This window comes from Crocodylus siamensis, chromosome 7, assembly GCF_052110815.1.
Source record: "Crocodylus siamensis isolate JL-2025a chromosome 7, ASM5211081v1, whole genome shotgun sequence".
Lineage (NCBI taxonomy): Eukaryota > Metazoa > Chordata > Crocodylia > Crocodylidae > Crocodylus > Crocodylus siamensis.
In genome coordinates this window covers 51,579,769-51,606,387 of record NC_143401.1, presented here as the reverse complement: position 1 = coordinate 51,606,387, position 26,619 = coordinate 51,579,769, and the positions used below count along the sequence as shown (strand labels likewise).

Here is a 26,619-nt window from a genome sequence, read left to right as displayed (position 1 = left end):
TACATAGCCTATAGAGTAGATGGACAATACAGAAAGGGACTGATAGAGGAAAGAATGACCCAGAGTTAGGAGCTGACTTGCCCAAGTCCATCTGCTAGGCCACGGGTGCACAGCTTGGACTTTCTTGAGGACCTCTTCCACTGCTGCCATTGGAGGGTAACTGTTAATAAATGGAAGTAAGCCCTCAGTTTATTGCAAGTAAGAAATTGGACCAGAAGTACAAATTAATGAATTGCTGCATAGCAAGAGGGAGACCTCGCTGCTTTGTTCTTCTAATACTTTTTGTTTTAAATATAGAATTATGGCCAACAGCTGGGGTTACCATGGTGGACTGCATGTGACCAAAAGGCTCTGTGCTGTTTACTGCTGATCTAGATTGCAGATTCTCAACCTGTGGGCTGTCAAGTCATTGTAGGTGGGACACAATGGAATCTGTTACTCCTGCCAAATGTCTTCAGCCTCAGTGTACTCTGTGGGTGGGTCCATTAATGGACTTTTACTACAGCGCATTAAGTTTAGTACCTCCAATGTGAGGTACTAACTAAATCACATTAGGCTGCCCTAATGCAAAAGCGCATGCTTTTTTAGTGGTGCTTAATGAAAGCCTAATTATACTGTGCATTAGCGTATTAGCTTGTTTTTTCTTGTGATGCTGTAAAATAGTAAAATAGGCTACTGTGCATTAAATTGCATGTGTAAACGTGACCTATATGTGCTACTTCTGGTACAGGAATTACTGAATTGCTTTAGCAAGACGCTTAAGAAAATAAGTGAGTCAAGCCACAGATCCATATAGCCCAGTATCCTGCCTCTCACAGTGAGGAGGATGGCTTGGGGCTAGAGGGGACTTTGAGGAGGGAAATAATTCCCCTATACTTACCTCAGCAGAAGGGTACTTCTAGTCCTAGAGAGAGGCAGCCTGGAAGAGACCACAGCAACCAAAAAGCAGAGATGCTAGACTCTCTTGCCAGTGCCAGCCTGCAACCTGCTGCAGCATAGAGGCTTTTGGCAAGTGGTACTCGTGATCAGAGGGCCATTGCTGAGGGAATCACCACTGCTGAGGCTTGGGGATCATGTGCCTAAATTTGACAGAGCTGCTGCCAAATAGGTGTCAAGAAAGATGTCAGGGCTCCAGAGGGTTGATTTCCAGAGGGCCCGAGGGAGGGGCTCTATAGCCATGAAGGGACTGTTTTTGTTTTGTTTTGTTTTTTGTTGCTGTTTTTTTTCCCCTTCCTTTTTCCTGGTCCTGATTGTGAAATGTAATTGGATTGCCCAATTGAGAGCAGGGATGGTAAAGAATATGCGTCAGCATAGCAGAAGGTAGCCAGTGGGGTCCCCCAGGGTGTGATACTTGGACCAGTGCTTTTCAACATCTTCATCAATGATCTGGATGTAGGGGCGAATAGCACACTGGCAAAGTTCACCAATGACATTAAGCTCTGGGAAAGTGTGGCTACACATAAGGGTAGACTGATGATCTAAGTGAATCTAGATTAGTTAGATAGGCGGACCAAAACCAAATGTTCAACACTGAGAAGTGTAAAGTGCTCCATCTGGGGAGGAAAAATCTGCAACAAACTTACAGGCTCAATGGTGCTATGCTAGCTAGCACCATGTCTGAAAGAGGCTTGGGGGTCATAATGAATATGAGTCACCAGTGTGATGCTACAGTTAGCAGAGTAAACATACTCTGGCATGCATCAACCAATGCATCTCAACCAAAACTAAGGAAGCTATTCTTCTGCTCTACTTGGCATTGGTGAGGCCACAGCTGGATTACTGCATCTAGTTCTGAGTGTCAGACTTCAAGAAGGATATGAAGAAGCTTGAGAGAGTCCAGAGAAGAGCCACTCATATGATCAGAAGCCTGAAGAGCAAGGATGAGAGATATGGGACTGTTCTGCCTAGAAAAGAGAAGACTTTGGGGGGATTTGGTGGAAACTTACAAATATATCAGGAGAGAGAATCAGGAGCTAGGTGAAAAACTATTCACCAAAGTGCCCCAGGGGAAAATCAGGCGCAGTGGTCATAAACTCCTAGAAGAAGGTTTCAGACCACATATAAGGAAAAACTTCTTCATGGTTTATGTGACCAGACTCCGGAATAGATTCCCAGCAGGGCTGGTGCAGGCACCTACCTTGGAGATCTTCAAAAAGAGACTGGATGTACACCTTGCTGGGGTTATTTGGCCCCAGCAGTCTTTTCTGTCCAGAGCAGGGTAGCTGGACCCAATAATCTCACAAGATCTCTTCTAGCCCTAAACTTCTGTGAATCTGTGTGAATCTGTGAAGCCTGATCTAAAAGGGGAGATGGGGGGGAGTATTTTGACAGAGCCCCAGTCCCTGGGACTGACTCAGGTTCTCAGTTTTGGGACTTTTGGAGCATGAACTCTTTCTTGCAGCTGCTGCTGAGAGGGTGGACTGTTTAAAAAAGGGCCTGTCCCCTGAAAACATTCAACAGGTGTAACATCTAAGGTATGGTAAGGCTGGAGAATAGAGGAGGTGGCGCCCTATAAAGAAGTTACCCTTTTTGGATTTAAACAATCTCCTAGGGGAAACAACTGCCGAACAGAACAAAAATTAAAGTCGAGGCAAGATAAATAATTAACAGCAGAGAGCAGTTGGGAAAGGTAAAGTTAACACCCCCTTAACCAAATGGTGCACATGGGGAAGACATCAGCCAGATGGAGGCTGAGGTCTTATAGAACCTGCACATGACAGAGTGGGTGCTAAGGAGAAATGTATATATGCCATACCTATCCTGACAAAACTGTATCCTGTCCTTTTCCCTTCCAGCTTCCAGCATTTGGAAACTTAGGGAGTTTAATATGGTGGTTACACCCCTAACTATAATGTTCAGTACCTACTGATCGACCAGTCATGTATGAATTTGTCTACCCTCTTTTGAACCTACATTACCCACTTCTACAATATCTTGTGGCAATGAGTCCCATATGTTAATATGTCCGGTGTGAAAAAAATTTCCTTTTGTTTAAGTCTGCTGTCTAATATGTTCATTATATGTCTCCTAGTTCTAATATTGTAAGAGACAGTAAATGGCAAATCATTATTTTTCTCCATACCATTCACGTCTTTATAGACATTTATCATAGCCTTCCTCAGTTGTCCTTTCTCTAAAACTAGGTACAGACGTTCAAAAAGAAGGAATATTCTGCACTGGTCTGGTCCTGCAGGGAGCAAACCAGGAAAGCCAAGGTAGCAACTGAACTCCAACTAGCTTCAAGCATCAACGACAATAAAAAGTCCTTTTCCAGATATGTGGGGAGCCGGAGGAAAAGCAAGGGCAACACTGGACCCCTGATAAACAAGATGGGACAACTGATGCCCAGGAAAAAAACAACCTATTAAATGGGTACTTTGCGTCAGTCTTTCATCAGTCCCATGGGACGCCCATGCCCACCATGAGACAGGGAGGTCCAGGCGAGGGAGATTTCCTGGACTCCATCAGTGCTGACCTTGTGAAGGAACACTTTGAGAGGCTGGATACCTTCAAGTCAGCCAGCCCTGACAATCTACACCCCAGGGTACTCAAGGAGCTGGCAAGCATCATAGCCCAGCCCCTGGCATGGATCTTTGAGACCTTCTTGCACTCTGATGTAGTGCCTGAAGACTGGAAGAAGGCCAATGTGGTTCCTATTTTCAAAAAAGGGAGGAAAGTGGACCCAGCAAACTACAGGCCCATGAGCCAGATGTCTGTCTCAGGGAAAGTCTTAGAAAAGTTTATTAAAGAGGCCATCCTTAATGGACTGGCCGATGCCAACATTCTGAGGGATAGGCAGCACGGGTTTGTTGCGGGTTGGTCTTGCTTGACCAATCTTATCTCTTTCTCCGACCAGGGGACCTATCACCTGGACAAGGGAGAGGAGATTGATGTCATATATCTTGACTTCAAAAAAGCCTTTGATTTGGTATCCATGATCACCTTTTGGCAAAACGGGTCAACTGTGGCCTTGGGTCCACCATGATCCACTGGCTGGGAAATTGGGTCTGTGGTCAAACCCAGAGAGTAGTAATTGACGGCAGTTGCTCATCAGGGTGTCCTGTGACCAGCGGGGTCCCCCAAGGCGATGTCCTTGGACCTATTTTGTTCAACATCTTCATTAATGATGTGGACATTGGAGTCAGAAGCGGACTGGCCAAGTTCACCGGTGATACCAAACTCTGAGGTAAAGCATCCACACCTGAGGACAGGAGGGTGATCCAGGCTGACCTTGACAGGCTCAGGAAATGGGTGGATGAGAACCTGATGGTGTTTAACACAGAAAAATGCAATTTTCTCCACCTTGGGAAGAAAAACCTGCAGCATACTTATAGACTTGACAGTACTATGCTGGCTAGCACTATGGAAGAAAGAGACTTGGGGGTCATCATTGACCACAAGATGAATATGAGCCTGCAATGTGATGCTGCGGCTAGTAAGGTGACCAAAATGCTGGCTTGCATCCCTGGATGCTTCTCAAGTACATCCCAGGACGTCATTCTCCCCTTGTACTCGGCCTTGGTGAGGCCACAGCTGGAGTACTGTGTCCAGTTTTGGGCTCCACAATTCAAAAAGGATGTGGAGAAGCTTGAGGAGAGTCCAGAGAAGATCCACACGCATGATCAGAGGTCAGGAAAACAGACCTTACAACGACAGGCTGAGAGCCATGGGGCTCTTTAGCCTGGAAAAGCGCAGGCTTAGGGGTGATCTGATGGCCACCTATAAGTTTTTCAGTGGTGCTCAACAGTATCTGGGGGAACGTTTGTTTACCAGAGCGCCCCAAGGGATGACGAGGTTGAATGGTTATAAACTACTGCAAGACCATTTCAGGCTGGACATAAGGAAGAATTTCTTCACTGTCCAAGCCCCCAAGGTCTGGAACAGCCTGCCATTGCAGGTGGTTCAAGCACCTACTTTGAACACCTTCAAGAGAAAGTTGGATGCTTATCTTGCTGGGATCCTATGACCCCAGCTGACTTCCTACCCCTTGGGCAGTGGGCTGGACTCGATGATCTTCTGAGGTCCCTTCCAGCCCTAATGTCTATGAAATCTATGAAAAAGTGTGCGGCAGAATTGATCTAAATTATATGGTTTTCTGTAAGTGGCATAGTTTAGATCCTGTTGAAGTAGGAGCTGGTAATTATAATATTTATGCAAATCAGCGCAGCTATAGACACTATCTTATTAGGGATGGTAGTAGGCTATTTTCAGCCGGGTGTTCACCAATAGCCCAGGACTACCCAACAGCTAAAATAATTAATTAGCAAATCAAGGACACAACAACAATAGAGGGGAGTGAAACCACTTTTCACCTACAGGTGTGCTAGTAAGCAGTGTTTCTTGCTCACACTGACAGCCTGTCAGCTGCGTAACTCACAGAGGGGGACATTGGCCACCCTGGCCCTCACACACTCACTCACATGACAAAGAACTGAGGGCTTTGGAGCAGACTCTGGTGTACTCACTGGTGCGGCCCCAGACATATTCTCATCATACAGTCTTTTACAGACTCCCTCCTCAGAGTCCCTCTTGGCTCAATGTTGAGTTTTGGTTGCCCCAGTCCTCAGGCACAATGTGCTACAGTCACCACACTGGCCCTCCTCAGCCACTCACACCTGACCCTCCTTGGTCAGGGGTCACTTGCACGCACACTGCTTACAGAGAGATACTCCACAGAGCCAGCTCCTGAGTGGCAGAGACCTTGCTTCCCTCAATCCATTCCTTTTTATAGGCTCAGTCAGTGGTCATCTGTCAATCATTTTAACAACCAATCACCCATCAGTGCACACAGCACTCTATACTTCATACAGCCCTCTTGGCTGGTGCACATGATGCCTGGTTGTTGTCTCAAAAGTATCAACTTATTTACCTCACAGAGCTTTTCTTGCTCTTCTGAAGCCCAATCACGTGTGTCTGTAACTTCCAAAATAGGTCAACTATCATTAAAGGTGAAGACTTTACCTGGTCTGGAATTTTCCAGCCCATGCCGGGGGACACTGTGACTTGAGCACCATCAATCCATAGTAAACAGAACACACATTCACCCTTTGGTTGGTGGGGAGGGAATCTTAGACTGGGTTCTGCCATTTTTTAATAAATCTTCATGTGCCAAATTTTTGTTATGTTATGGGTATAGGACAGTTTTGTGCACCAAACTTCTGTTCGGTTACAGGTATAGACTAGTTTCAATCACTTATACCATAAAAATGTAATGTCTGTACCTGTCCCAAGTTGAAATGTCCTAGCCTGTTTAGTCTCTCTTCACATGGAAGTCTCTCTGGGCACTTAAGAAAATTAGTGGGTCACTCAGAGCTATGTGAGTGAAGCTCTGCTGCTTCTTGTGCTTGAGCTGACATACATGGAGTAAGTTGGCTAAGGAACATTTGAGAGAGAAGGTTCAGACCATGATGGGGTTATGTTATGGAGGTGTATATGGGACTGGGGCAGGGGAACTTTACAGTTAGAGGTTAGTATGAAAGCTGTGTGGTTTGCTAGAGGAAAGATGGGCTTTGGGGATGGCAAATGGGGCTAGGGAGTATTTCAAAGGCTTTTGAAAACCATACAACCATCCATGGAGACCAATCTTCAGCAGCAGCTTGAGATTCAGCTGCAGTTCAGCAGGAAAGAGAAGGTGAGTCAGCTGAACATTAGGCTCTGTCCCTGCTCTGTATAACTATAACTCTGAAAATAACTCTGAGCCTTTGGGTTGCATTGAGGGCTGGAGGTGGGTTGTGGAATCGTAAAAGCTCAGAACCATTCAACTTTTCCAGCAGTTGTTGAAAGCAAGTGCCTCATTTAAATTGAATTATACTAGCAGCTTGATTCGTCCCACTTATAAGGACATGAGTAGTGTTATGACCCCATCCTCATCCCCCAACTCAGTGGTCAGGAAACCAATGCCAGCGAAAGAATTAAGAGATTCAGGCTGACTTAACCATTTGTTAGAAAACACAATTATAGATTTAAGCAGTTAAGCAGTAAATCATTAAGCTGAAGAATGCAGTAAGTGAAGTAAGCTATCTTATCACCTACTGAGAGGTTTCAGAGCCAATGAAATAAGAGATCCACAGAAGACTGACCAGGATGGTCACTGGACCTCCAGGTAAAATTTAATCATGTAATTTATTTTCTTGTATACAACATGTACTGGGATATTATCCATACCTTGTTTTTCAAAGGCAGAATAAAGTAAAAAAGGATATTTTCAGAGTTATAGTTATACAGAGCAGGGACAGAGCCTAATGTTCAGCTGACTCACCTTCTCTTTCCTGCTGAACTGCAGCTGAATCTCAAGCTGCTGGTGAAGATTGGTCTCCATGGATGGTTGTATGGTTTTCAAAAGTGTTATAGTCTGCAAAATTATGAAATAGAGAGAGAGAAGCTGGGAGCAGACAGCAAAATTGTCCTAAGAATGGTTAGCTTGATTAGTGGAACATCAAGACTGTTAAAAAGGAAAGATGACCATTAACACCTCTGAGTGAAGAACAATAAAATATTCTATCAATGAATTCCCTCAGCTGCCTCAAAAGTAAAACACCACTTGATGCACTGTGAAGCAGAAATCAAGGCAAGATGCCTCTATCCTAGTCAGAAAATCATCATCCCTGCTTTATACATATACCCCAATTGTGTGTGTGTGTCAGGGTGGGGGTGGGGGGGGAGACAGGGTTGGGCAGGGCTGATCTTGGGGGATAAGGAGTCTATTTTTTGAGAAACAACATGGTCCAATCTTTGTTTAATGTGATATGCAGGAGACAAAAGCTCAGTTAAGTATATAGAGGAAAAGGAATTTGCCAGCGAGATAAGAAAACAGTTTGGAGAAAGGATATTTGAAAGTTTTATCCAAGAAGATGTTGGAACATTGCATTTGTAAATGTTTACAAATATACAAGGTGACAATATTAATTATGATTGAAGAAGCTATATGGGAACAAATTTGGCCCTGGAATAAAATGGCATGGTTCTTACAAGTAATATCATTTGTCTTTTCTATGCTAGGAATTAATTTGACTTATAGGTTCTGTATAGAGAATGCAGTAATCCAGTTTGATATGTACTTGAATTTAATGTTCATATGTGACAAATATTTGTTAAATTGTATTAAAGTATAGAGCAGTGGCCACCAACCAATGGATTTCAATCCACCAGTAGAACTCGGAGCCTCTTGTGGTAGATCTCAAAGCCTCTTGGAGTCAATCTGAGGCTAGGGTGTGGGGATGAGTGCCCGTTTGCATGCACTCATGTGCCCCAGCCCAGCAGGTCAGTCCATGGGTGAAGGAAGGGGTGGAGGCTAGATCGAGGCCCCCGCAGTGAGGGACAGTGCCACAGAGGCAGGGGTAATTTGAGTGGGGCCCAGGCTGGGTGGGACTTACCTATGGGGGAGGCACACCCCCAAATAATTTTTTCTCCCTCTGCCTAGATCTGCCCCCTACTTACCCCCGCATCTCTCCCCACAGATTTACCTGCTGGGCAGGGGGAAATGGGGGGATGGTGGCAGTGGCACAAGGTAGATATTGGGTTCCTTTAAAATGCCAAAGGTGATCATTTAATGTTGGAGACCACTGGTGTAGTGGGATAAAAGACTCACTCAGCTCAGTGATTCAGTTGAAAGGATGAACTGCATTTCTAATTCTGTTTCACTTTTCTGATGTTGCTGTTTTAATGTATTAGTTTATATGTGAAATACAGTCTGACTTACTGCTGCACTATTTTTTGTGTTCACTATTGATCTCTGAGTTGAGGAAGAAAGATCAGACAATCAGTTGTTTATTTCACATTGATAGAACTTTGTGTTCCTTTTTTATTTTGAAAACTTCCCCCTACCCCCTACTTTTACAAAACATCTATCACACCTTCTTACCAACAAAATGTATCATTATCTCTACAGGAAAGCTTTATTCTGTGAGAGAATATGAAGAGATAGGGCTCAGGAAGTGCAACATTTGTGCTTTATTCTTTCCTCTACATATAAGTTCTGTATCACCCAGCACTTTCTAAAAGTAGCACTTTTAAAGTTTCTTTATATCAGGATTGTCAAACAAATGGCTGTGGGCTGGATTCAGATCATGGGGCCTTTTTAGCTTGGCAGGCTACTGGTAGTAGGCAGGCATGACGAGCCATTTGGCTTGCTTTTGTTGGCCTTTGCCTCGTTCTTCTGGACACCTCACCCCTGCTGCTGCTACCATGGTAGCAACCTTCCCACCCTGGGCTGGATCCAGCCCACAAGAAGTCCCTTGATCTGAATTTGACCTGGGGCCCCAGGTAAGTCTGGCACTCCTCCTTTATACAATTTTACTATGGTATTGAGAACCTGCTTATCCTAATGATTTAGCTGAAAATATTGCAGAAATATGCATCCTGTATATTAAAACACAGTATAGCTTTGATCTATCATTGGTATGATCCAATCCTATCATCAGATCTCCTCCTCAAACCACATTCAACTCAAAATAAGATGTCTTTTAAGTGGAGAATTCAAGATTTATGTAGGTGTAGCAGAGAAAAGAATGAACCTAACCCTCTGTTGTTCAGGTAACCTTTATTATTTAAATGCTTGCTTTGATTCCTTACCCTGCTTAGGGATCACAATTACAGGTAACGCTTCCAGATTATATAATGTCATGGGGATCCTTACCTTGTTAATAAGCTGAATATTGCTGAACAGGGACAAAAGTAAACTATTGGGCAAAGTAGTGTTAATTTCATTATATCATTGTGAATAAGACATTAATGATATTGTATGTAACTGATATGATCTTGCAGAAAAAAGGGCTAGATAGTTTAAAAATGACCCAGAGGATGGGAGGAGGTCCTTACATGTACAAGGTGATATCTGGTGTTTCTCAATAGTTTAAATAAATTTCAAGTCTTAAAAATGCTCCCCAAATGATGGTTTTGGAGGCAGAAGATATTGTTCTTGAGAAAGATAGGGAACATTTCCTCTACATAGGATATATTTTCAGGGAGTGTGTCTAACCTCAGTCATTTGAAAAGAACAATTAATAATAATAAGGAATATTGCTGTGATAATGTAGCTGTCAACATGAAGGATCCCAAAGCATTGGTAGCAGTTCCTTAAACATAACTCAGTAGTATGTGTGTGTTTGTGTGTGTGTAAAATATGTTAAATTTCACAGCAGAAAATGGGTTGAAAAACAGGCAACTTTGTGATATTACCTTATTGCCCACTGGAGGTCAGTTTTTCAATCCAAAGGAATATAGTTTCCCACTCTAAACTAAATGTCCTCATCTATATAAGTTTTATTAAGCTCTGTAAATATTCACATCATAATCATAAATGCACATAAAAACACACCTATGAACAGAATAGTATTATATATCAGTTCTTCCTTTTCCTTAGAAATAGTGCTATTATTTTCAATGACCTTCCAGGTTCACCAGAACTGTTTTATATAAATAAAATGTATTACGACATAAGGCTTCTTGTGTAGACACACATCCACATATTGTGTATTTAGTACATATATATACCACATTTTTTTGTATAAAACATGTCCCCAAACATGTCCATGAGGGGCCAGCAGGGGAGATTATGCTTAGGGGCAACCAACACGGGTTCATTAGAGGCAGATCCTGTCAGACCAACCTGGTGGCCTTCTACAAGCAGGTCACTAAATCCTTAGATGCAGGAGTATCAGTGGACATAGTCTTCCTGGACTTTCAAAAGGCCTTCGACACTGTCTCTCACCCCGTTCTCATTAAAAAAGTGGGGGACTGTGGTGTCGACACCTACACAGTCAAATGGGTCACCAACTGGCTGGAGGGCCACACCCAGAGAGTGGTGGTAGATGGGTGATTTTTGACCTAGAGGGATGTGGGCGGGGGGGTTCCGGAAGGCTCGGTCCTGCGCTGTTCAAAATCTTTATCAGTGACTTGGATGAGGGGGTAAAAAGCACCCTGTTCAAATTTGCTGATGACACTAAGATGTGGGGGGATGTGGGCACACTAGAAGAAAGGAAATAGGCTACAAGCAGACCTAGACAGGTTTACAGGGGTGGGCGGATGAGACTAGGATGGGATTCAACACTGACAAGTGCAAGGTGATGCACCTGGAGAGGAAGAACCAGCACCATACCTACAGGCTGGGGAACTCCCTTCTTGTCAGTGCAGAGACAGAAAAGGATCTTGGAGTCATCATTGATACCAAGATGAACATGGGCCAGCAGTGTGGGGATGCAGTCAGGAAGGCCAACCATACCTTGTCATGCATCCACAGATGTATCTCAAGGAGGTCCAAGGAGGTGATACTCCCCCTCTATGTGACACTAATCAGGCTGCAGCTGGAGTACTGCATCCAGTTCTGGGCACCACACTTCAAGAGGGATGTGGACAACATGGAGAGGGTTCAGAGGAGGGCCACTCACATGATCAGGGGGCAGCAGGGCAGGCCTTACAAGGACAGGCTACGGGACCTGAACCTGTTCAGCCTCCAGAGGAGACGGCTGAGGGGGGATCTAATGGCCTGTTACAAACTAGTCAGAGGGGACCAGCAGGCATTGGGGGAGTGCCTGTTCCCCCTAGCACTACCAGGAGTGACTAGAAATAATGGTCACAAGCTGGCAGAGGGTAACTTTAGATTAGACATCAGGAAGTGCTACTTCACGGTCAGGGCGGCTAGGATCTGGAACCAACTTCCAAGCAAAGTGGTGCTGGCTCCTACCCTGGAGGTCTTTAAGGCAAGGCTGGACAATCACCTTGCTGGAATTGTTTGACCCCAGTACTCTTTCCTGCCGTGGCAGGGCATCGGACTTGATGAACTGCTCAGGTCCCTTGTGCCCCTGCTAACTAACTATGAAATAGAGTGAACACCTTGTTCTTTGGAAGACAGAATTCAAAGAAAAAGATGTTTCCAGAACCATGGCAATATGGGTGACAGAGTAAATCATCCTGGCATCATAGGGCATCCAGGAAGAGTGGCATCCTACGTGACAGTCCAGGTGAGTCAGCAAACAGCTGGAACTTAGTGCCACACCAGGAAGTCAAAGAGAGCTGCTACACCAGGAAGTTCCTGCTGCCTGCTTCCTCCCCCACACTGTCTGCTGTGATACCACACTTCCTGGACACTCTATGTTCCCAGGCAGATTTACTCTATGTCATGCAAGATTAGGCCCCAGAGTCTTGGAAGGGCACTAGCAAGACTTTTAGTTGTTTACTGTAAGTACTTCTTTGTATAAGATCCAGTAAATAGTGTTGTATAAAGATCCTGTAAATAGTGTTGTTTTGACATTATAAGACTCCTCATGATTCTAACAGAAGCTTGCTTGCTGTTTCAGGCACAAGTGAAAGTGCTTAACTCTCTCACAGCTGTAGTTATTGGCTAATGCAATATTTTGTTCCTGCAGCTTGCTGAGACAGATGGAAGACCTTCTTGGCAGCTGCATGACATGAATGGTGTCCTGCAGCATGCTTCTTTTTTGATGAAGAAAACAGCTTCTGTACTTCATACATGCACCATAATTTTGGTGGGGGGGGGCTGTGTTTTGGGGAAAGAGGTGTGTTGTATGTGAGAAAATATGCATATATTATACTCTACATCAGTGGCTCCCAACTTTGAGGCATGACCCAAATCAGGGTAACGGAGGTCTGCCCTTCGCTCTGCCTCTCATGCCTGTGGGGCTATCCCAGAGAATGGTCCACGTGGCTTTTGCTGCCACTCCCCCCACAATCTTGGACCAGCCCAGGCTGTGCTGGCACCTCCGGGCATGAGTGAGGCAGCAGTAGGAAAGGGGGGTTGTGACCCAGATTTAAGGTCACAGCAAAATAAGTTGGGAGCCACTGCTCTACATTATAAAACTATAAAACTCAGATCAGAGGAATTACTGTAGCATTGTACTTTTGAGCATAGCTTAGAGGATCCTTGCTCATTCTCCTCAGTAGACTCGTTCTTCTTACTGAGAAAATTCTGCCTAAATCCCAATGTAGTTTCAGACCACTCGGAGACATGATCTTTGTTGCTGGACAGCTGAAGGACAAGTGCTGTGTGCAGCACTGAAATATTTATATTGCCTTCCTTGACCTAACTAAGCCCTTTGATTCAATCAACAGGGAGGCCCTGATAATTTGATCCTAAGATTTGGATGCCCACCAATATTTGGTATCATTATCATAGTCTTTCATAGCAGCAGTTGTCCTAAGAAATGACTTGGAAACAGACCCCTTCACTATTAGAACTGGAGTCAAATAAGGATGTGCAATTGTACTAACACTTTTCCATCTATATCGCAGCTATTCCACATCTGATTGTTGATAGACTTCCATCTGGACTTAGCATCCAATAGACCATGGATTGGAATCTCTTTAACATTAACCTGATATTTTCCAAATCCAAGATAAGCTCACTTCCATCAGTGATCTTGAATATGCTGAATATTGTGTTGCACATGCTCACCCAATTGAAGAGATCCAGGTCACTGTTGACTGCTTCTGTGAAGTGTATGAAGTGCTTTGACATAGTGTCAACTTCATGAAAAGAAAGATAGTTTACCAACACACCCCACACTAACCAGCTGCTCCTTCACACATTATAGTTAGAGGTCAGTTCTTGGAGAACATTGAGCATTTCCCCTACCTTTATAGGCACCTTTGCCATAAAGTAAATATAGATGACAATTAATACCAAATAAAATCTGCCAGTTCTGCCTTTGGCCATCTCTGAAATTGTGTCTTTAATCATGACATCAGGACTCAAACCAAACTTGTAATTTATCAGGCAGTTGTTATCCCTACCCTGTTGTATGGGCTTAAAACTTGGATGACATATCAGAAACACCTGAAAGCTTTGGAATGTTACCATTAGCAATATCTTTAGAAAATCCTTCATATCAATTGGAGGGACAGAAGAATAAATACTAGCATTATGGCTCAACCAAATACCACCAGTATTGAAGCTATGTTTATAGTAGATGCTATATATGAGTCAACAGTGTGCCTTTGTTCCCAAGGAGGCTAACAGCATACTGGGCTGCATTAGAAGGAGCATTGACAGCAGATCAAGGGAAGTAGTTATTCCCTTCTGTTCAGCACTGGTCACATCTGGAGTACTGTGTCCAGTTTAGGGCCCCAGGCTACAGAAAGGATATGAACAAGTTGGAGAGAGGCAACTCTGGTGGAGGGCAATGAAAATGGTTAGGGGGCTGGGGCACATGACTTCTGACGAGAGACTGAGGGAACCGATCTTATTTTGTCTGAAGAAGGGAAAGGCTTGGGGGTTGGGGGAGAGGAACTGGATAGCAGTGTTTAACTGTTCTCCCCTTAACCCGGGAAGTTTGCTGCTTCCCGGGGGCCCACATCTGGGACATTGCAGAGAGGATCCCTAAGCTCCTCCAGCCCACAGACCACTATCCCGTGCTCCTTTCTCATGTGGGCACCAGTGACATGGCTCGGAGTGCTCCCAGCCGGGTCATGAGGCGCTACAAGGATTTGGGAATGGGGCTAAAGGGTCTGGGGGCACAGGTGGTATTCTCTTCCATCCTCCCAGTCTCAGGGTATGGGCTGAGGAGGGAGAGGAGGATCCACATAGTGAACCAAAGACTGTGGCGCTGGTATCATCAGGAAGGCTTTGGCTTCCATGACCACAGCCCGCTCTTTAGCGAGAGAGGCAGTGAGCTGCTGGGAAGAGATGGCCTCCACCTCTCTCCCTCCACCTCTCTCCCCTGGGGAGGAGGCTCTTCTCAGGCAGACTGGCTGACCTGCTGGGGGACGGGAGGACTACTGCCACTGCTGGCCCGCTGATCAACCCTTACAAAGCCAGCAGGCCAAGATACTTAAGGGAGCCCACCCCTGCCCCAGCCCTGGTACAATCTGTGGGAAAAGTAAAACCTCACAAGAGTACACTTGCCTGCCTGTACAGAAATCCAAGGAGCTTGGGGAATAAGCAGGAGGAGCTCATCCTCCTGCTTAATGCAAATAATTATGATGTCATAGGGATAATGGAGACCTGATGGGACTCCACCCATGACTGGACCATGGGTATAGATGGCTATACCCTGTACAGGAGGGATCGTGTAGATAAAAGGGGTGGAGGTGTAGCTCTCTATGTTAAGGAAAGCTACGCGTCCCTGGAAGCTGATATTGGTGACCAGGGTGGATGACTGGAGACCCTTTGGGTTAAAATCCATGGGGAATACGGCACAGGGGACACAATGCTGGGAGTCTACTACAGACCTCCCACCCAAAGTCCTGAGCTTGACCAGGCGTTCACCTGGGAACTGGCTCAGGCCACATGCTCCAGGACCATGGTTGTCATGGGTGACTTCAATTACCTGGACAACCCGTGGGAGGATCACTCAGTAAACCCGAGCAGTCGCAAAGCTTCCTCTCATGCGTGGATTACCTCTACCTGACTCAAGAAGTCTATGGGCCAATGAGATGTAAAGTGCTGCTCGACCTGGTACTGGCTACTAGGGATGAGCTAATCAGCGACCTAGTGTTCAGTGGGAAACTGGGTGACAGCAACCACGAGCTGACCACCTTTACCATCTGCTGTAAAGCTGGCAAGCCGGAGTCCTTGACTTCAGGAATGCTGACTTTGACAAGCTCAGGAGGCTTGTCAATGAGGCCCTAAGGGACCATGACCCTTCCATAAGGAAGAATTTCTTTACTGTCTGAGCCCCCAAGGTCTGGAACAGCCTGCCATCGGAGGTGGTTCAAGCACCTATATTAAACACCTTCAAAAGTAAATTGGATGCTTATCTTGCTGGGATCCTATGACCCCAGCTGACTTCCTGCCCCTGGGGCAGGGGGCTGGACTCAATGATCTTCCAAAGTCCCTTCCAGCCCTAATGTCTATGAAATCTATGAAATTACCTGAATGGTGGTTCCAAAGAGGATGAAGCTATACTGTTTTCAGTGATGGCAGATGACAAAACAAGAAGCAGTGGTTTCAAGTTGCAGGAAAGGAAGTTTAGGTTGGATATCAGGAAAGACTTTCACTAGGAGGGTGGTGAAGCACTGGAGTAGGTTACCTAGAGAGGTGGTGGAATCTCCATCTTTGGAGGTGTTTAAGGCCTGGCTTGGCAAAGACTTGGCTGGAATGCTCTAGTTGGGTATGGTCCTCCTTTGAGCAGGTGTCTGGACTAGATAACCTCCTGAGGTCCCTTCAACCATAATTTTCTATGATTCTATGATATGACATCCTTATGACTGACAGCCAGCTCTGAAAACAGAACTTATATGCCCCACTCATCAATGTTCACTGCTCTAGAGGTAGGCAAAGGCAGAGATTCAAGGATACTTTGAAGGCCAATCTGAAGAAATTCAACATGAACATAAATACCTGGGGGACTTGAGCACTGAATCATTCCCAGTGGCATTGTGATGTATGACAAGGCATTGATCATTTTGAGCATACTCACCACCCTATGATGGTGGGTAGATGAGAGAGACATAGGGAACGAGCTGTCACCTGACAGCACCTCGATCTACTTCCTCTTGGAACTATTTGCCATGTCTACAATAGAACATATGGATCTTCTCTTTGGCTTATATTTTCTTGTATTTAATTTCTTCACACATCATTATTTCTTTAGGCAGTTTTGAGCCCTGTGTTTGTTTTGGTGTGCATAGAATCTTTGAAAAGGAATTGACATGCATCTACATCTGTATATAGATATAGAAGAATGATTTTAAACACACAAGTCTGAAAATACTGGCCAAAATCTGCTGACTTCCATGTCAGTTCCTAATCACTAGACTACTTCTGAGAAAAATTAGTTCCTTATCTGTTTGCCTTCTTTAGCATGTTGGGGTTGGAGTGTTGTTGTAGCTATGATGGTCCAGGAAATGTTGAGAGGTAAGGTTTGTTTGGGATATCTTTTACTGGACCAATTGTAAAGTTGGGAGAGCTGTTAGACAAGCTTTCTGGTATCAGGTGCCTTTCCTCTGGTCTGAAGGAGAAGTAGACAGAGGCTGAGCTAAATATCAAAGACTCTATGCATTTGTTCATGGTCTCCAAAGATGTTATAAATTAAATAGACAAGGCAGACAAACTATTGCAGAAAGGGATTATTACTATTTCCTTTTTTACAGCTGGGGAATTGAGACACCAGAGCTATTAAATGACTTGTCTGACATCACAGTGTCTGTATCTACACCAGGCACAGAACTCAGTTCCTCTGGGGCTCAGTACAGTGATTAATCACAGATTATCCTTCCTCCCTATGGTATTTGAAAACAACATTAAAATTTTTACTGGTGTAATTCACACCCCCTCCCCATTTCAGCTGTTCTAATTTTCCCCATGGGTAGCAGATGGTTTAAATCCACCAGAAAGTTTGTATTCTTCTAGCTGTTTCATAGCTATTTTCCATGTGAGAAGAGAGGCCCACATTTTTAGTCACTGGACGTAATACCCTACTAGAATCCCTTCCAACATAAAAGTTACAGTACCAGTCAAATTAAGCAATGGTGGTGCATTGCAAATGTATAGCGAGACTTAGTTCTAGCAGCGGCCTTTGAAACCAGTTTGTATGGGCCATCAAACAAGACAAGCCCTGCTGGTTTGTAAATACTACAAGCCAGGCTTTATCTTTTACTTTTATTACTGCAACACTTAGAACAATTGAGTACTGATCCAGATGGGGACATTTTACCCTCAGTCAGATAAGTGTCTTGTTAAATTCACAAACTATATTGCAGCGACCATAGTAGATATTTTGTGGTTTTAGGATGTGTGTACAAGACAAACATCAAGATTTTTTGTTTTTAGAAATTCTGTTGTTTCATACAGTTTTAAAATATGATTGGCAGGAAGTCAAGATCATAGCACTTGAAAAATGTTCCTAGTAAAGATCATAATTGAGCTTCTGCAATATGCAGTAAGTAGCCTGTATTGTAGTTATAGTACAGTGAATAACTGGGGACGGTTAAGTACATTGTAGCAAATTGAAAGGGGGGTGTGTGCCAAATACTAAACATTTTGGCAGAATTTCAAACTCTTGCAAATGATGACAAAACCTGTTTCTGTCTATCCATGTATAGTGTAATTTTATACTTGATCTGCTGATTACTTGTGAAAAAGATTCCAGTCCCAGTTCTATATAATTGATATATATAACTATATAACTATATGATAGTTCTGATAGGATGGAGTCTATGATTTAAAGGCAGGAAAATGCAACTTTCTTATGGCAATCATTGGGAGCTAGGCCAAGAACACCTTACTAACATGATGTGATCTGATTTGGGTGCTGGCCTCAAGCAACATTTGAAAATAGTATTGTTTAGTGTTTATCAAATATTTATATAACTACTACTACAAAAAAGTTGCATTGGATGTTCTTTATGCTTTATCACTTTAAATGGCATTCGTCTCTGAATAGGAAAATGTTAGTCTTTCTCTAATATTAAACCTATTCTTTGAATACAGCATTGTTAATTTTTTTTTGAGGGTCTAGTCAACATTTGAATATCATCTGATCTTCTGTAGTTTTCTCTCTGTTTACAGAATAACTGCAAGGAGTGAAAAACCTGCTAGTTATATTTTAAAGCATTCTCATCTCTAGAGAAATAATGAAGATTATTGCTGTTTTGCCAGACTCCTTTACATTTGCTGGAGCATACCATATTTTCTTACTTTGTCCAATTCTACAAAACATACTTTTTAAATTTCATTATGGTGGTAAAAATAAGTCTGAGGCTACATATTAAAAGCAAATGTTAATAAAATTGATAATGATTTATACAGTTCTTTTAATAAAAGATCACATATTATGAAAATCTCTCTTCTAGGTATTCAGTATAGATAGTCTGTGTGGCTGTGGCAAAGAATACATATTTTACCCTAACCATCTTTGTTAAAAATTATGGGATGGCTGCTCCATCTTGAGGCAGCTTGATTCTGTAAAAAAAACACAGCAAAAAAGCTTGTTGCTGAGTGATGTGGTCTTTTATTTGAGGGTATATTTAAATTCCAACCTTTGATATTTTCTGTTGTTTGGGCACTCCTCTTTGCTACATAGTTCAGGGAAGTACAAAAATAGGAAAAGTGATACAAAATTCCTTCATTAAAATTAAAAATTCTGAATTGTCATAGAAAATACTTAACTCCATTGATTTGCCCTAGATTTAAAACAAAAGTAGAACAAAGAAAAAAAGAAATCAGAAGCCCTATGGGTTGAATTAATGCATGAGGAAAGATTAGAAGAATTAAGCGTATATAGTTTGTCTGAGATAAGTGAGGTCTTGATAACAGTGCGTAGATATTTGAACAGTGTTAACTCTAAGAAAGGAGAGGAATCATGGGGGAATGTTTGTTTACCAAAGCGCCCCAAGGGATGATGAGGTCGAATGGTCATAAACTACTGCAAGACCATTTCAGGCTGGACATAAGGAAGAATTTCTTTACTGTCCGAGCCCCCAAGGTCTGGAACAGCCTGCCATTGGAGGTGGTTCAAGTACCTACATTGAACACCTTCAAGAACAAATTAGATGCTTATCTTGCTGGGATCCTATGACCCCAGCTGACTTCCTGCCCTTTGGGTGAGGGCTGGACTCGTTGATCTTCCGAGGTCCCTTCCAGCCCAATTGTCTATGAAATCTATGAAATCTATGAAATGTATAGCAATAGTTTGATCTTAGTAAAGTAATTTACAAAACTTCCATTTATTTTAGTGGGATCAGAATTTAGTTCCTGTAGTAGTATGGATGGATATCATTTGGAAAGCATGAAATTTAAAACAGCAAATAAATAGTGTACAAAATACAAATTAACATGATAGCATAGGGTAAAATTACACATTACACTTAGAACATATTAAGGGCATTTAAAATGCAATTGTCCACATATTAAATCTTATTAACTCATATTAAGTGTCCTCTCAGCATTTCAAAGTAATGCCACTTCAGGCAAGGGTTAACTCTGGGCTGTGCTACCTCGCTTATGTTAGGGTAACTTTAGTCTGCTCTACAGAAATAAAAAGAGCAACTTTCAGTCTTCAGCATCCCAGGATGCACCATTCCCAGCACCCCCTCCCTAACCAGGACAGGGATAGAGTTCAAGTCCCCTGTATCTTAGCCATGCTTCTGCTCACTAGGCCTTTAGTGGCAAGTCAGAGCTGTGCAAGCAAGAAATGTTATTAATACTTAACCTATGACAGTCCACAGCACATTTGAACATTAAACTGCTTAACGGTCTACAGATTTAATATAGTCTATGCATAATATGCAACTTCATCCTGCAATTCTTCATTAATAGTTTTCTGCAGGAAATTATGGACACTTGTTTGCCAAGGACAATTAAAATTAGCATGGGAAAAAAATCTAAAATATGTCAAGTAGGAAAACAAATGCAAGTTTGCTTCCTATCTACTGCATAGATAGGAAAACAAGCTAGCATAAGAAGGGCTTTTTTGAATATTTTTTCTTAAGGTTTTTCAACTACTAATTAAAAAAACTAAAACTAAATGATAACTTTTGTTCTAAATTTTTGAAAAATGTTTTTAAAACAGCTCGTATGTTTTCTTTGTGTGCGTCTACATACAACACTACATACAACACATAGTGCAACTCACTATGGCAACATAGCATTGGTGGGCACAAACCATGATGCTGCAGCTATGTTGCCATAGTTATGTGCTCCCTCACTATAGTGCATTGCTATGGTGACATAGCAACTAAAAATAACCATGTGCTGCCAGCATGGTACAGTACAGGCTGGTACTGTGCCATTATTTAGTACTTCCAAAAGGAAGTACAAAATAAAAGGGCTGTCCAAAGCTTAGGTAGCTGATTCAATTCAGAGGAGATTCGGCTTGATTTCGGGATTGAATCTCCGAATCTGAATTGAATCAAGAGACCAGATAAAAGCTCCAAATTGATTTGAGGCATCTGAAACAGTTTAGAAAAGCTTCAGAACAGATTTGGCCGCTTAGGAGATTCCTACCCAGGGAGAGGCAGGCAGAGTTGCAGCAGCCATGGGAAAACCTGCAGCCACCTGGCTGTGCCTGCCTCTCCCCAGCTAATCTGAATCTCCAAATCAGCACTGAATCTTTGGAACCTGATTCAGCTGAATTGATTCAGGACAGTGACCCAGATCTCCAAATCAAATACTTCCCTATTCACACAGTTCTACTAAATGATAACACAGTAACAACAACAGTGCTGTAGGAGCATGTCTAGAAGTGCCCTTTATGCACTTAAACTTTTAGGGCATTTTTACACATGAGCTGGGATGCAGTACTAGGAACTTTAATTAGCAAGCCGCACTAATTAAAAACACCCACATCATGTGTATCAGCAGCTCCATGCTGAAAAAGTGGCAGCGGGGTGCTTTGAAATAAAACATGCTCAATGAACTTTTGTTTGAAGTGCCCCACTGCCATTTTTTCAGTGCAGGGTGGCTGATGCATGTGATGTGAAGGCTGCTGGAATGCGTCAATTTCCATGCTCCAGCAAACTCGATGAATCAAGTCTGTTCCAACATGCTGGATTTCCAGCGCAATGGAGCAGACTCCCCCACACATCTGTGGGAGCCCTTAATTTTTTACTTAATGACGTACTTTTCTTATTAAAATGAAAAAAAAATCAATTACAAGGATTGAAATTTTTCCCAATCATTTTGGAAAAAAATGGCATTTTCAATTCTCTATACTGAAAGGTCTATCATCAGTATTTTACAATTATAGTGTCTGAAATGTCTCTTATGCTTTTTTGGTTTAGTTTTGTATGTATTTCTGGTTTTGTACTGATATTGTTTTTGTCTATCTGGTACCAACAAAATGAGGATTTCATTGGTTAGGATTATAAGAATTACTAACTTTTAGAGGCTTACAAATGAGATCTGTTTGTTTTTAAGTCATATAGCATCATAAAACATTGGAGTTGGAGGGACTTCAGGAGGTCATCTAGTCAACCCCCTGCTCAAAGCAGGACCATCCCCAACTAGATCATCCCAGTCAAGGCTTTGTCTAGCCAGGTCTTCAGAACCTCCAATGATAGAGACTTCACAATCTCTCTGAGTAATGTGTTTCAGTGCTTTACTACCCTCCTAATGATAAAGTTTTTTTCCTAATACCTAACCTAACTTCTCTTGCTGCAACTTGAGAGCATTGCTTCTTGTTTTGTCATCTGTCACCACTGACAGGAGGCATGCCCAGGCAAGAAACAGCCCCTGGAATACTGAGCATGTGTGCTCCGTGCAGGGATGTGCAGTTTCAGGTGTTTGTAATGGTGGGTTCAATGGTAGAGCTGCTGGTTCTGCAGGGTCTTTTGTCTTTCAAATGCTGGGTTCTTGTCTCTGTTCCTGGGTGAGCTCCGTGGTTCTTGGATGAATCAATGTGAAGTGATGGCCCAGTCATTACAGGCCATTCAGTAGAGGCCTGCTACCATTGTATTTCAGTCATTCCTAATCATTCTCATTCATCCAGGTACCAATTTACATGGGAGGGGTATGTGACTCATACAGCTGCAACATGGGACCCCCAGGCAGAGGACAGAAGATGAAGGCTTGACATATAAAATGGAAACTTGACATGACTTTGGTTCACTTACAAACACAGGCCTAAACCATACAATATCCATATGAAACAATAAAAATCAATACGAAAATGGTAATAATACAATATACAACAGTAAAAAATCAATACAAACCTAATAATAATAAAATATAAAACAGTGGATATCCAAAACCAAAAACTTGCTACCAAAATAAAAATGTTAAAGCTTACCCTAAGTCTGAGCTCACTTATGCTTGTCTATAGGGAATAGAGAGGGAGAGAAAGAAAAGTCAGAAATAACTGGGGAAGGGAAGGGAATGCATATATATATATAAAAAGAAAAACTGGGGGGTTTGCTACACCACGACAAAAATTTCTAGTGGGGACAGCTCTAGTGCCCCCTCATAGTCAGTGCCTAGGGCTTATGCCCCACTAATCCACACCCTCTGATTTACACTACTGTTCTAAAGTAGTTACCAAAGGTTATGAATGACATTACTCTTCTGGGTGCTGACTCCTCATGCATCATTGATTTTAATGGGAGTTAAGGAAAATCAGAAACGTGTAACTTCCTATTTCATGAAAAGACTTAAGTCACTGATGGAAATTCTTCACTTCAAAGCTAAGAAAATGGAAACGCTGTAAAGAATACAATAGGGAAAATAGATTATTAAGGAAATGCTGTTTATTTATCTTCTCTGGGTTACTAGAAAAATGTAATCTATGTGCTAGTAAAAAGTAACAATGCGTTTTATTTCTGTTTTCTTAATGTGGATATTGCATAGATTTATCTTTATAAAAAGCCTTATCTAAGAACTAAACCAACTGGAAGTGTATATTTTTGGGTTTTTTTAACCTTTATCTGTTGTGAATTTGGACTGTCACTACACTAGAGCGTTGGTTTTTGAACTTGACACAGATGGTAGGCATGAACAAAAATCCTTAGTTGTTTAGAGTCAATTACTATGATAATATAAATGCCATTGTTGACACTTAATCCCTTTTTCAGTGATCCTATTAATCAGTTGTTAGACTTCCAGTATGTATAGCTGCTTAACCGCAGAAAACAATGGAAACATCACTGGTTCTGAAAAAGACATCTGACATAGCCTGTCAAATACATTTATGGTTTACAACTATTTTTGTGTCATTTTGTTAGTCTAATAAGGGTCTCTTGCAGCTTTATATGATATGTTATACTTACTATTAAAAGGACTTATTTAGCTACATTTATCCACAGAGCATCAAGAAGTTTTCTCCTCATTAGTAAAAGATTGAACTTAAATTCAGATGTTTGTCAGGATTAAAACTTTATGGCTGCTGACAGATTTGGGGAGGGCTGGAAAGGTGCTTTACTGGAAGAGCAACTGTGTCAGATTGGCCCAGCTTGGCCAGCATCTATATAGATCGCATGTTTCAGCGCGGTTTTTGGCACTCTTATTTAATAGCTGATTCAATCACCTATTATCTAATTGAATCAGCTATAGATGTTGAAGATCATGCCCTACCAGATTATAACCAGGCATAGCAGGATATTTGAACAGAGAGGAATTGTGCTAGTATACTCTTTTGTTTTCTGGTATCCTTAATAGATGACATAGTCTATAGGGATGGAGTGCACAGATCATTTCAGTAGATTAAATTTATGGCCGGAACTGGACTGCTATTCAGGCAGTGCAGCCAACAAAATTGGGGGCGGGGGGGGGGAGCAAAACGGTGAATTGACCTTCTGCCATCCAGACTTTCACCAAGCAGTCCTTGGCCAACTGAGAGAAGTTGAGTCTGCAGCTTTACAAGTTGTGTTTATTTACAAGTTTAAAAGAGGTTTCCAACCATAAATATTTACAGTGGATCCTGCTGAGATCAAAACTTCTTTATTTTTTAAAGAAATTTCCATGGGTTGTGAAATGAAACTGAAAACATTTAGGAGCATGTGGCAAGGAGAAATAGAAGCTGAGAGGATTTATTTCAATTTGAAGAAAAACCTCATTGGTTCTTATTGCATTTTTGTTGTATTGTGAAATGTTATTGCTTTAGGCAGTGAGGAATTGCTTCAGAAAAAGATCTATAATTTTTGCACTTAGTGAATGTTTTTTTCATAGGTGATGCAGTATAAGTGAATGTACTATATTTGAAAGGTACTTAAAATACCACACATGGGAAGCTAAGTGTGTGGAAGTCAGCTCATAATTTTACTAATTAGTTTTCAAAATTGACTACTGAGAATTCCAAACTTTCAGATCAACAACAGAAACAATTCTTAATGTGAGCCTTGTTTGACTTAAAATATTACTGTGGTGTTACCTTAACTTGTCTAGTTAATGCATATAACATAGTATATCTTGTCTAAGAGGTAGTATTTGTATAAGTCCAAGTCTACCATCCTAGCAAGAGCTTTATTAGTATTAAAAAATAGGTATACAGTGGCAACAATATATTTTTAGTGAAAGTGGAGCTATGTGGCAAAATTGGTTTGTACCACTATAGTAACCCCTTCCTCCCCAATTCTACCCTGACTGCAACCAGATCTCCTAGTAAAAATGCATTTTTGCCATACTTTAGGGGAATAATACCACTATGCCTGTAAGGTATCACACCTGTTCATGCCCCGATGAACATGCTAACTTTTACACACTGGCCAACTCTTTAAAATGTAGCAGAAGTCCTTTGTTCCTTGGTGTTAGTTTTAAAGATATGGCCCCAATTCTTTGTTAAGTATCTATCCAGTGATACGGAGAAAATCTGGAACATGTGACCTCCAACCTCTTAGGAACCTAAACACAAATGAAAAAAATGCAACAAATTTGCTACAGGGAAAATGATATTGTTAATGATCTTACTTATATAAGAGGTCAGATTGGACCAGACCTAGTCATCTTTATTTCTGTGAATTTATGAAAATAATTCAATATATATTTTGTCTCAAATCTCATGATTTTTAAGTTTACCTCAGGACTTCTGAACTGCGAATACAACTACTTCTATTGCCTTAGGCCAGCTAACTATAACTTATGTTTAAAAGGATTTATTTATAGCTATTGATCATAAATAGGGACATACCAAAAGTGTGATTTTATGGATTATGAGGAAATCGCAAAATTGGCCAATGCCTGAAAAATCAGTGAAAAAAACAAACTTCTTGAAAATAAAATTCTGGTTCTCTCAGTCCTCATGGTGCTTGCAGTCCAGCCACACAATCTGCTGGGAGGGAAGGGGGAAGAGGGACTGCCAGCATGAAGAGGAGCAAAGATGGCTGCCACCCCACCCCTTATTGCGGATTGGCTGAGAAGGCTGCCTGTCATGTGGCCCTGCCCCTCTCTACCAATCAGCAGTGTGGGGTGGGGCTGTATGACAGACAGCCCTTGCAGCCAATCAGCGGCAAGAGGCAGGTCCACTAGGGCCCCTGGGGCCCTTTGGCCAATCAGAGGTGTGGGGAAGCCCTGCTGCAATCAGCTGACAAAATGGCAGTTGGCCCTGTGATCACCCCACTAAATCGACTGGCTGCCTCCTGAACTTGGGTAGACCCTTAAGCATAAAGTACTATTTATTATTTTTTATAGAAATATTATCCAGTGTGCTAGGTGTATGAAAATTAAATAATTCACATTTTTTCACAGAATCTGGACTATATAAAGCACTATATAAGTGTTAGATATTATATTTAATAATATATATGCATATTTAACTGTAGGTATGCAAGAGTTGCCTAGGCATTATTTTCCAGCTCAGACTGCGGTCTGTGTAATCAGGCTGGATAGTAGATAAATATGTGTGGGGCCAGGTCATTTTCCCAAAGCTACTTGTGGATGAAATAGCCTATGTAGGGACATAATGATATTCCCTATGTAGGGGGAATGGAAGACTCTATATATAGTGACAAATCCCACAGCCTCACCCCTACCCATATTTATTCAATTCTCCCAGTCATCTGCTGATACTTCCGGCACAGCAGGAGTGTGTGCGCTCCTTCCATATCCAGCTGTGCCTTGTAAGGCACAGAAGCTTCTGGGGAGGCTTTGCTCCCACAGAAAAGTAGGCTGCAATCTGCCTCCTAATAAACTGTAAAATAAATAACAAGATGTATTGGTATGAGGCGCTTCTATATCCATATAGCAACCTCCACTATGTAATATGCTGTTTTAAGTATTCAGAAAAAAATCCTAACCTC

At 42.2% G+C, this 26,619-nt stretch overlaps 1 protein-coding gene across 5 annotated transcripts in view; it reads left to right on the top strand.

Annotated features, from left to right (window-relative positions):
• Positions 1-26,619, top strand: part of CTNNA3 (catenin alpha 3) — a 1,496,635-nt gene that overhangs the window by 919,507 nt on the left and 550,509 nt on the right. The gene's annotated exons all lie outside the window — the stretch shown is intronic.